The 12,617-nt window shown below is 48.6% G+C and overlaps 1 long non-coding RNA gene across 2 annotated transcripts; it reads left to right on the forward strand.

The window, feature by feature from the left end:
- Positions 1-1,787: 1,787 nt before the first annotated feature.
- On the forward strand, positions 1,788-7,936 carry LOC119960992. 2 transcript variants are annotated; one of them, XR_005459565.1, is made up of 4 exons: positions 1,788-1,937; positions 3,163-3,269; positions 4,002-4,094; positions 7,883-7,936. It is a non-coding gene; the product is annotated as an uncharacterized LOC119960992 (long non-coding RNA). The 2 variants fall into 2 exon arrangements; XR_005459566.1 differs by lacking the exon at positions 1,788-1,937 and adding an exon at positions 3,003-3,041.
- The last annotated feature ends 4,681 nt before the right edge of the window (positions 7,937-12,617 follow it).

Here is a 12,617-nt window from a genome sequence, read left to right on the forward strand (position 1 = left end):
GAAGGAAGAGAGGTGACTTGAGAGAGGTGTACAAGGTGATGGGAGGCATGGATAGAATGGATAGCCAGAGACCTTTCCCCAGGGTGGAAATGGCTATCATGAGGTGACATAATTTTAAGGTGATTGGAGGAAGGTATGGGGGAGATGTCAGATGTAGGTTCTTTACACCGAGAGTGGTGGTTGCGTGGAATGCACTGCCAGCAGAGGTGGTGGAGTCAGAGTCATTCGGGACTTTTGGCATATGGACATCAGTAAATTGAAGGGTGTAGGTTAGGTTGATCTTAGATTAGGAGAAATGGTCGGCACAATATCGTGGATGAAGGGCCTGTCCTGTGCCGTACCTTTCTATGTTCTAAACTCTTCCCAGTCATTATGGTCAATGCGTATTATATAAGTGGGGAGTGAACAGGAATGGAGTAAATTCAGAGACAGGCAAAGCAGCACTCACTTATTAGCCTTGACCAGAACACCAGGGGTGGTATTCTCCCCTACCCGGCAGGGCAGGGGGTCCCGGCTTACCGGAGTGGCGCCAACGACTCCGGCGTCGGGCCTCCCCAAAAGGTGCGGAATTTTCCACATCTTTAGGGGCTCAGCCCGCACTGGAGTGGCTCCTGCTCCGCTGGCAGGTGCGAGCGGCCTTTGGCTCCCTGCCGGCCGCCGTGAACGGCCTTTCCGCCCCGACTGCCGGAGCGAACAGCTGGCCAAAAGGCCTTCGCCGGCCGGCGTCAGGCCGCACGTGCGCCAGAGCATCAGCAGCTGCTGACGTCATCCCGGCACATGCGCGGTAGGGGGGTCTCTTCCGCCTCCGCCATGGTGGAGGCTGTGGCGGCGGCTGAAGAAAAAGAGTTCCCCCACAGCACTGGCCCGCCGCCGATCAGTGGGCCCTGATCGCGGGCCAGGCCACCATGGGGTCATCCCCTGGGGTCCGATCGCCCTATGCCCCCCCCCCAGGACCCCAGGCCCACTTGTGCCGTCTGCTCCTGCCAGCATCAGAGGTGGTTTAAACCACGTCGGCGGGAGAGGCCTGTCAGTGGTGGGACTTTGGCCCAACGCGGGCTGGAGAATCGCCGTGGGGGGCCCGCGACCGGTGCGGCATGATTCCCGCCCGCGCCGATTCCCAGGTGGCGGAGAATTCCGCCCCAGCTTTTTCAGCATTGTTTATCCAGAGTTATTAAAGCTCTCGAAGGAAGGAAGCACAGGTTCAGGTGCTGATGGAGATCTGGTGCATCCTCAGTCACCAATAGTAATTATATATAAAATCGATGTCTTGAAATATATGAAGGTATGATCGATAAGTTTGCAGATGGAAAATTGTTGGTGTGGTAACTAGCGAGGAGAAAAGCCTTAAATTACATGATGATACAGATGGGTGGGTCATATGGGCAGAACAGTGGCAAATGGAATTTAACCAGGAAAAGTGGCAGCTCTTGTACAGGGTCAGTATAGACATGGTGTGCCGAGTGACATCTGTGCTGGATCATTCTAGAGAAAATTGAACATTCAGTATCACGAGAAAGAGGGAAGAAGATAGAGGAATTACTGATTCTGGGATTGAACCCAGTAAGAGTTTGCATCTTCTGGGGAGGAGAGAGGAAGGACCCATTGGGGAAAAAACCTTAGGGTCTGCATTGTTCCACTGGACAGCAGCATTTAATCATTTTGAAATATAGTGTAGAGCAGATTACCCATTGACAATAATTTGTTTGATTATTTTTATCAATTGGTAACCAAGTTATTTTTTATTTACAGTTTGGGGTGTCAATGGTGCGGCTATTACCCAACATTCACTGCGGCTGTGAATGTGCCCGAATCACTCCACAGGAGCCCAGTGCGAGGTCGCAGTGCTGGGTGAATCGAGCATGCGCAGTGTCACTTTGCTCGGAGGTCTGCGAGTGCGGGAGCGGCTGTTTGGGGCGGTGAGAGTCGGTGAGGCGGAGGTAGGAATGGAGCCGGGAGTCGGGGTGGGGAGGGAGTGAAGGCTTCATAAACACCCCCTGCTGGTCACAAGGCCGGAATAAGTCCCGCGTTTGCAGCTGCGAAACTTTTATCGGGTGTCAGGCCCAGTTCCACGGCCGCCATCTTTGATTAGCGAAGCTTCAGGATCCCGGTGAGACTCTGTTATTATTGGCCAGTCAGCGAGTCAGCCTGAGCCTGTGACCGCTCTCACCACCTGAAACCGTCACAATGCCCGCGTGATTGACGGCAGCTCTGGACCAATGGGAAGAGGAGGGGCGGGACTGGAGAATTGACCTGGAGCTGCTGGTCCTCCAACCAATCGGAGTGAATGAGGGGCGGTGCAGACTCACTGGGCCGAATGGCCTCCTTCAGCAGTGTAGGGATTCTATGATTCTACATTGGATCCAATGATGTGTTCACTCACACACTGTAGCCTGACTCTTATTAGAACAGACACGGTGTTTGTTACTCTCAAAGTGAGTGAATCCTTTGTTGTTTCTCCTCTGGGCCCCATCTCCACTATTATTGTCTGATTGTCCCACTGAGACTCTCACTGTTATTATTGGACAATCAGCCAGTCAGCCTCAGCCTGTCTCGGGCGCTCTCACCATCTGTCACTGTCACAATGCCTGGGTGATTGACGGCAGCTCTCGACCAATAGGAAGAGATGGGGCAGGTCTAGAGGACCGAGTGAGGGCAGCTGGTCCTCCAACCAGTCGGAGTGAATGATGGACGGGACCCGCTGTGATTGAAGCATGCGCAGTCTGGGTAATGACGATATCGAAGGGCGTCTTCATAGAATCATAGAATTTACAGTGCTGAAGGAGGCCATTCGGCCCATCGAGTCTGCACCAGCCCTTAGAAAGAGAACCCGACTCAAGGCCACGCCTCCACCCTAAGCCCGTAACCCAGTAGCTTGGACACTAAGGGCAATTGATCATGACCAATCCACCTAAACTGCACATCTTTGGACTGTGGGAGGAAACCGGAGCACCCGGATAAAACCCACGGAGACCCAGGGAGGACGTACAGACAGTGACCCAAGCCGGGAATCGAACCTGAAGCTGTGAAGCAACTGTGCTGCGGTGCTGCCCTAACTTTTAATACTAAGAATCAAAGAAAAATTAACTATATTATGTTGGAGTAAGAAGATCTCAATACAAACACAAAAATACAATTCAAATTCTTACTTTTCTTTTACCCCAGCAATATCCTGACAGAAACATAGGCTGGAATTCTCCGTTCACACCGCTACAGTGAATGAAGTTTTGGATGAGTGTCAAATTCTCCGTTCTGCATCAATTCCAAAATAGGTGAGAGGCGTTTAACAATATACAGGGAGCGAGAGATCGTGGGGGTGGGCGGAAACATTGTGTAAAGCTGTTGTAAGCTGCAAACCTCGGAAAAGAGATTCCGGGACCCAGTTTGTACCGAGCGGAGCTGTAGTTCATGTTCGGCTCGGGTTAACTGCCGCCATCTTTATTGGATGTGCATCAGGGCGCATGCACGTTTGTCATCTTTGTCGGGGCGATGTTTCAATGAGTGGGAGGAGCCTGTTCCCCATTGTTCAGAATGGAGACAATTTGTCCATCAAACTGGATTAGTCTTTGAGTCCCAGTGGCGGTCCCAGTCACCAAAGCGGTGGCAGAGATGGAAAGAAAAGGAAGCCAATCCTGCTCTCCAGATTTCGCTGTCTCATTGGATATCCTGTCCCATGTGTCCAAAGCTCTGTTCAGCCACATGAAGACCCAGGGCAGAAATTCACAATCCTGAGTAGATGTCACCGTCAAATCGAGGGACTGCTGATGGCAAGAGGGTCAGTGTGCAGCGGGGGGCATGAGCGGTCATCCTGGACCCGGGAGCAGGAGGGGAGAATGTTGTGAATTTCTATCCTGGACTGACAGTGATTAATTTTGGAAACTCCTTTTCCAGGGGATTAGGAGAGGAGGATTTACACACGGCAAACTCAAACCAGGCGAAACGTTTATCTTTCTTGAATTTCATTTCTGGACTGACAGTGATGCCTTTGTAATCTTCTTTCACAGGGGCTTAGAAAGGGATTCGCAGACAGAAAACTCACAACCAATCCTCACATCAAATTCGGGTTATCAGGATCTGGAGATTATCAACCTTTGTGTGTAAGCATTGCGTTTCATATCGTTATCACTCACTGTATAAAATGTCTACCTTCTATCTCCCCTGTAGATCTTGTTCACAAATTAAATCTGTGTCCCTTTTACAATCGACTGATGGGAACAGTTTATAAAAATCTTTTGCTGGGTTTGCCGTTGTTGTTTCTGGTGCCTGGGTCGATGCCGGGTGGTCCGTCTGGTTTCATTCCTTTTTCATGTGTTTGTTGTGGTTGAATCAGCTTGGACCAGTCCATTTAGGGTCCAGAACACAATTGAAGTCTCCTCCAAGAATCAATTGATCTGTTTCCAGGTCTCGGATGGATTCCAACAATTTTTTTACAAATGTTTCTATGAGATCCCCTTATTTAAAAAAAAGATAGAGAAGCAGCCCATCAAGTTTTGGAGTTTGCTCTGCCATTCGATCATGTCTGATATGTTTCTCATCCCCATTCACCGTGTATTGTAGCTCTCTTGAAATGAATGCGAACATTGCATTTGCCTTTCTAGCTGCCAACTTTCCTTTATGTGTTTTGGGATGTGGGTGTCGCTGGCTGAGCCGGCATTTGTTGCCCACCCCTAATTGCCCTGGAACTGAGTGGCTTGCTGGGCCATTTCAGAGGGGGGCAGTTTGTGAGGATGTAAGGCTGAAGTGATGAAATGACAAAGGGGATAATGGTGCAAGATAAATCTGGGTGACAATGAGATAAGTAAATAAACTAATAGGACAAGAGAAGAAATAAAAGAGAGGTCCAGGTGAGGTATAAATGGCAACAGCAGAACCGTTACCAGCACCAACTGTCTAAAAATATCGGAGTGATGATTATAATCTGAAATTACTGAAATGAATGTTGTGTCTGGAAGGTCAGGAATTGCCTGATCAAGGATGAGGTTCTGTTCCTCGAGTTTCTTTTGAGCTTTATTGGAGCAGTGCAGGAGGCCGAGGACGGAGTGGGAATGGGGCGGGAATTAAAATAATCAGAAGCTCAGGATTATGCTTGCAGACCGAATGGTGATGTTCCACAGTCACCCAATCCAGATTTAATCTCCTCAGTGTAGGGAAGACCAAATCGTGAGCAGTGCATACACAATAGTGGATAGCAAAAAGTACAAGTAAATCACTGTCACCTGGAAAGTGTGTTTGGAATCCTGGAATGTGGGAGGGAAGGCAATGAACTGGTGGTTGTTGCATCTGTTGTGTCTGCATAGAAATGATTTACAGTGATGTTCATAATAACACAAGTAATGGAAGCGGGTGGAGACCATATGGCTCATCGAACCTCTGCATTTCTTGCTGGCTGTAACCTGCTCGTTCAGGCATCATTCTGGAATACTTTCCCAGTCCTTCCAGATCCATTTTATGACATGGAGACATTAGCTCCACAACCCTGTGAACGAAAATTTAGCCTGGCCGAGTGTCACCGAGCTGAAATCCAGTCTTCCTCTGACACATTATTCTTAATACCATAGCTGACAGGCTAAGAGTGAAAAAGTCAACTGTTTAGCGGTATGGGGAAGAGGCAAGTTTGTAGATGCTCTACAGTGTTACAGACTCGTTGGATCTGCTTCTTCTGTCCCATCTTATATTCAGCTAATGGTAAAATGATTAAAATACTGCAACATACAGGCATTTGAGGACAATGGTGAGTTTGCTGCTCAGATTAAGTAAAGTCTCCACATCACAAAATGGACCGAGAAGGACTGGAGAAGATGCAGGCAAATATATTTAAATTATGCCTGAACTGGCAGGTTATACCTGGCAAAAGGGATTGGACAGGGCATCACCTTTTCTCTGGAAAGGGAATAAAGGATTGCCTGATCCTGTAAGGTTATGAAAAGGTTTGATGTGATAGGCAAGTGGAAGATGTTTTCATTGGATGAGAAGGCATTTAAAGAATCAACCACATTGCTGTGGTTTGGAATCGTGTCGGCCAGACCAGGTAAGGACGGCAGATTTTCTTTTTTATTCATTCACGGGATGTGGGAGTCGCTGGCTGGGCCAGCATTCACTGCCCCACCCTAATTGTCCTTGAACTGAGTGTATCTCAGTGAGCATTTTAAGGGTCAACCAGCTGACTGTGGATCTGGGGTCACATGTCGGCCAGACCAGGTAAGGATAGAAGATTTCCTTAACTGAAGGGCAGGAGTAAACCAGATGGGTCTTTGCAATAATTGACAATGATTTTCATGGTCATCAGTAAACTTTCAATGAATTCAAATTTTACCTTCTGCCTTGGCGAGATTCATACCTGGGTGTCTGGAAAATCATTGGGACAGTAAAAAATATTTTTGAACATTTCTCTTCAGCGCATATAAAAATATTGAAAATGGGATAAAGGTTGTTTGCCTGACAGTCAATCACTGTCCTTTTTAAAATAAATTTAGAGTGCCCAATTCATTTTTTCCAATTAACGGGCAATTTAGCGTGTCCAATCCACCTAATCTGCACATCTTTAGATTTGTGGGGGTGAGACCCACGCAAACACAGAGAGAATGTGAAAACTCCAGACAGACAGTGACCCGGGGCCAGGATCGAACCCGGGTCCTCGGTGATATAAGGCAGCAGTGCCAACCACTGCGCCACCCACTTTGTATAGGTTTCTATGAGATCCCCCCCTCGTTTTTCAGAACTCCAGCGAATACAGTCCTAACCAATTCACCTCACCTGCACATCTTTGAACTGTGGGAATAAACCGGAACACCCGGAGGAAAGCCACACAGACACGGGGAGGAAGTGCAAACTCCACACGGTGGGAATTGAACCCGGGTCCCTGGTGCTGTGAGGCAGCAGTGCTAAGCACTGTGCCACCCCCTGTCTTGCAACCCTCAAGAGAAAAAACAAATCCATATCCCCATCTGAAATGGGTAACCCCTCACTTTGCAGCAGATTCTCCTACAAGAGGATTGTACCCTGTCAAAACCCCTCCGGATCTTGTATCGTTCAATCCAGATTTTACCCAAAAATTTAAATCTGTGTTCCAACTGCTTGTACGATCAGTGAATGGAAACAGAGTTTATTTGTCCACCCGATGGAAATCTGGCATAATCTTGTGGACCTGAATCAAATCTCCCCTCAACCTCCTTTGCTGGAACCATTCTGGTAAATCTCCTCTGCACCTTCTCCAAGAACCTTCACATCCTTCCTGAAGAGTGGTGACCAGAGCTTTAGAAAGAGTCATAGAATAGAATTAGAACCATAGAATTCCTACAGTGCAGAAGGAGGCCCTTTGGCCCATCGGGTCTGCACCGACTCTCTGAAAGGGCACCCTGCCTAGGCCCACACCCTGACCCTGTCCCTGTAACCCCATAGCCCCACCTAACCTGCACATCCCTGGACACTAAGGGGCAATTTATCAAGGCCAATCCACCTAACTTTCCCTTCTTTGGAGTATTGGATGAAACCTGAGCACCGGGTGGAAACCCACGCAGACACGGGGAGAAAGTGCAAACTCCACACAGTCACCAAGGCCGCAATTGAACCCGGGTCCCTGGCGCTGTGAGGCAGCAGTGCTAATCATTGCCACCGGAAGCATAGTTTCAGTATCAATATACTGTTGATGAAGCTTTGCCAACTACTCTCTCGCTATGTCTTGTAGATATACAAAAACCCTCTTCACCTCTTTCTTTCTCCTCCCAAAGAGGCCAGTTGGGGTTTTCATAACAATCCAGCCGTTTTCATGGTCACTTTGTCCCAGAGCCAGCCCCACAAATGGCCAGATTGATTCAGCTCAATTTCACAACCTGCCTTTGTGATTTTGTGGCTTCTCTCTCACTCCCTATTTTCTTTTTTCAATCAGTTTCACAGGGTGTTCGAACGGGAGGCTTCAAAGTCCGGAAACTCAAACCAAGCATCACATCAGGATCTGACAGAGTCCTCAATTTATCATAACCTGAGTATCATCGGACTTTGAACATGGAAGGAAAAAGCATCGTTCACAGTGGGGAGAAACCGTACACGTGTTGTGTGTGTGGACGAGGATTCGCTCGATCATCAGGCTTCATGAAACACAAATGCAGTCACGCTGAGGAGAAACCGTGGAAATGTGCGGACTGTGGGAAAGGATTCATTTCCCCATCCCAGCTGGAAACGCATCGACGCAGTCACACCGGGGAGAGACCATTCACCTGCTCTGGGAAAGGATTCACTGAGCCATCAGCCCTGCTGTCACATCAGCGAGTTCACACTGGGGAGAGACCATTCACCTGCTCAGAATGTGGGAAGGGATTTACTCTTTCAGCCCACTTGCTGAATCACCAGCGAGTTCACACTGACGAGAGACCGTTCCAATGTCCAGCCTGCGGGAAATGCTATAAAGGTTCTGGGGATCTGAAGTGCCATCAACGTGTTCACACTGATGAGAGACCATTCAGGTGCTCTCACTGCGGGACTGGGTTCAGACGATCATCTGACCTCATTGTACATCAGCGAATTCACACTGGGGAGAGACCATTCGCCTGCTCCAAGTGTGGGAAGAGATTCATTCACTCATCCGCCCTGCTGAGTCACCAGCCAGTTCACACTGGGGAGACACCATTCACATGCTCCAAATGTGGAAAGGATTCACTCAGTCATCTGCCCTACAAACACACCAGCGAGTTCACACTGATGAGAGACCGTTTCAATGTTCAGATTGCGGGAAATGCTATAAAAGTTCTGGGGAACTGATGCGCCATCAACGTGTTCACACTGACGAGAGACCGTTTAGGTGCTCTCACTGTGAGACTGGGTTCAGACACTCATCTCAACTCGCTGTACATCAGCGAATTCACACTGGGGCGAGACCATTCACCTGCGCCCAGTGTGGGAAGGGATTCACGCAGTCATCTGACCTGCAGACACACGAGCGAATTCACACTGGAGCGAGACCATTCGCCTGCTCTGAGTGTGGGAAGGGATTCACGACTTCATCCCATCTGCTGAGACATCAACGTGTTCACACTGATGAGAGACCTTTTCAATGTCAAGATTGCAGGAAGTGCTATAAAGGTTCTGGAGATCTGATGCGCCATCAACGTGTTCATACTGATGAGAGACCGTTCGCCTGCTCCAAGTGTGGGAAGGGATTCACCACTTCATCCCACCTCCTGAGACATCAACGTGGCCACAAGTTACCACAGTGATTGGATTTTGATGTTCCTCACATTCAGGACTGAACCATGTTCATTTGGGTCTCTTTCTGCTGATAACAAACTCCAGCCCAATTACAGGGGCTAATATTCTGGCTAAAAGTTAAATAAATTAGATTTGTGTGAAATACGCAGTGTGTTGAAACTTTCTAATATCTCTGACACAAGTTAGTTCCTTTTCAAGTACTCTCGCTCTCCCCTGTCTCTTCCATCCTCACCTCCAAGAAGACGTGTGAGGAGCTTGTGGAGCTTCTTTGTGAATGAGATTGAGTAAATCTGATCAGCTGCCTTTGCTGCTTCCCTCCCTTCCACGAGCCCACCAGACCAAACTGTCTCTAAATTTCATCCTTTCCCGAACCCTGAACCAACATCTTTCTCTAGTTTCTCTCCCATCTCCCCTCATGCCCTCTCAGAGCTCATCTTGTCCATGAGACCCAGCTCCTGCTCCATCGACCCTATTCCCACTGAGCTACTGATCAGCCAACTACTCTGTGTCCATGGATATTGTCAACATTTCTCTTTCTTCAGGTACTGTCCCTCTGTCCTTCAAATCTCCCATCATCACCTCCTCCTCAATAAAACAAGCCATTGACCCTGCCATCCTTACAAATTACTGCCCCATCTTCAACCTCCTTCTCCTCTCCAAACTCTTTGAACATGTTGCCACCTCCCAAATCCTTGCCCATCTTTCCCAGAACTCCCATGTTTGAATCCCTTCAATCAGGTCTCTGCCCTGTCACAGTGAAATACAAGAGACAAACAGAATCTCACCCGGAGAGAAAGACAGACAATCCGGGAGCTTGGATCCAACACGGATATGTCCATAAGATCAGAAGTAAGGGTAGCAGCACAGTCATTATCGAGAGACAACAATACCTGCTGGTGACAGACAGACAACTAAACAACATGAATCACAACACCATACCTAGACCCATATACCCGAGACAAGAAGAATTGGAGATGAAGAACTCAAAGACACATTACCCGGACAAATGGAATATCTAAGAGGACAACAGGTAGAACCAAGGAAGTTCTACCTGCTCCCCAATATACCCAAACACGTAATAATATTATTTTTTATTATTGTCACAGCTAGGCTTATATTAACACTGCAATGACGGTACTGTGAAAATCCCCCAGTTGCCACATTCGAGTTCCTGTTCGGGTACACTGAGGGAGAGTTCAGAAAGTTCAATTCACCGAACAAGCAGGTCTTTTGGGACTTGTGGGAGGAAACTGCAGCACCCGGAGGAAACCCACGCCGACACGGGTCGAACGTGCAGACTCTGCACAGACAGTGACCCAAGTGGGAATTGAACTCGGGACCTTGGCACTGTGAAGCAACAGTGCTAAACACTGTGCTACATCAGGGAAATACTACCAGACATCCCTATCGGATCAGACTGTGAGAGAGAAAATGCTACAGAATCATAGAATCTATAATGCAGAAGGAGGCCATTCGGCCCATCGAGTCTGCACTGGCCCTTTGAAAGAGCACCCTGCTAGACCATGCTTCCACCCTATCTCAGTAACCCCACCTAACCTTTGTTTGGACACTAAGGGGCAATTTAGCATGGTCAATCCACCTAACTTGCACATCTTTGGACGGTGGGAGAAAACTGGATGGGAACCTACACAGATACAGGGAGATTGTGCAAACTCCACACAGTCACCCAAGGCCAGAATAGCTTAAACATCAACACACTGCTCCTGCTAGTTGATGGTATAGTGGGTCAATAAATATAACTAGTGGATTAAAAAGGTGTGTTATATAGTGTAAAAACAGAAAATGCTAGATTAACTCAACAGGTCTGGCAGCATCATAGAATCCCAACAGAAGGAGGCCATTCAGTCCATCGAGTTTACACCAACCCTACAAAAGAGCACCCTACCCAGGGGCACTTCCCACGCCCTCTCCCGGTAACCCCACTTCAACTTTTGGACATGAAGGGGCAATTTAGCATAGCCAATCCACCAAAGCTGCACATCTTTGGACGGTGGAGGGGCGGCATGTGGCACAGTGGTTAGCACTGGGACTACGACGCTGAGGACCCGGGTTCGAATCCCGGCCCTGGGTCTCTGTCCGTGTGGAGTTTACACATTCTCCCCGTGTCTGCGTGGGTTTCACCCCCCCCCCACAACCTAAAATGTGCAGGGTAAGTGGATTGGCGACACTAAATTGCTCCTTAATTGGAAAAAAAAATAATTGGCTACTCTAACTTTTTTTTTTAAATGATTGGATGGTTGGAGAAAGCTGGAGCGCCCAAAGGGAATGTACACAGACACGGGGAGAATGTGAAAGCTCCACACAGCCACCCAAGGCTGGAATTGAACCCAGGTCGCTCGAATTGTGAGGCAGCAGTTCTAACCACCGTGCCACATCTGTGGCAAGAGAAACAGAGTTAACGTTTGTTCTTCCTTGTTGTAACAGTTCTGTAGAAGGATCAATGGACTCTTTTCAAAAAAAGTCCACAGAAGTGGAAAGAAAATGTTTTAATCAGAGGTTTGATACAAGAAGAAGTTTCAGTCTGTGTGAAGCTCAATCTTCAATTACACAAAGCCCGCAGTCTGATTGGCTGGAGGATCAGAGTCCACCCGGTCCTCCAAATCCTCCCATTGGTCAACGCTTCTCAGGCAAGAAATGAGGTTTGGAACCCGCGCCATCTGACCAATGGGAAGAACTCAAAATGATGCAGAGTCTCAGCTAATGGCAGCACGGTAGCATGGTGGTTAGCATAAATGCTTCACAGCTCCAGGGTCCCAGGTTCGGTTCCCGGCTGGGTCACTGTCTGTGCGGAGTCTACGTCCTCCCCGTGTGTGCGTGGGTTTCCTCCGGGTGCTCCGGTTTCCTCCCACAGTCCAAAGATGTGCGGGTTAGGTGGATTGGCCATGCTAAATTGCCCGTAGTGTCCTAAAAAGTAAGGTTAAGGGGGGGTTGTTGGGTTACGGGTATAGGGTGACTACGTGGGTTTGAGTAGGGTGATCATTGTTCGGCACAACATCGAGGGCCGAAGGGCCTGTTCTGTGCTGTACTATTCTATTCTATTCTAATGGGGGAGATCTGGGATCAGCCCGCCCCTGATTTACTCCAATTGGTTGGAGGACCAGCTACTCCTGCACGGTCCTCCAGCCTCACCCCACCTTCCTATTGGTATGGACCTGCCGTCAATCACTCCCAGGGCATTGTGATGTGGGGCATGCGCAGTGCGGCTCATGTCCAGGGACAGACGCTTGTTTGTCTCATCTTCAGGCGGGAAGGAGGTGGATAAGTGGAGGCAGCGTTAGGGGCAGTGGGTGGGAGTGGAGGCTTCACAAACACCCAGTGGAGGCCTCAAAGCTAAAACAAGAAATTACCGATCCCGAGTTTGCACCAAGCGGGAAGGTTTTCCTGCAGAGCCTTTCCCC

This window comes from Scyliorhinus canicula, unplaced genomic scaffold (genome assembly GCF_902713615.1).
Source record: "Scyliorhinus canicula unplaced genomic scaffold, sScyCan1.1, whole genome shotgun sequence".
NCBI classification, from domain to species: domain Eukaryota; kingdom Metazoa; phylum Chordata; class Chondrichthyes; order Carcharhiniformes; family Scyliorhinidae; genus Scyliorhinus; species Scyliorhinus canicula.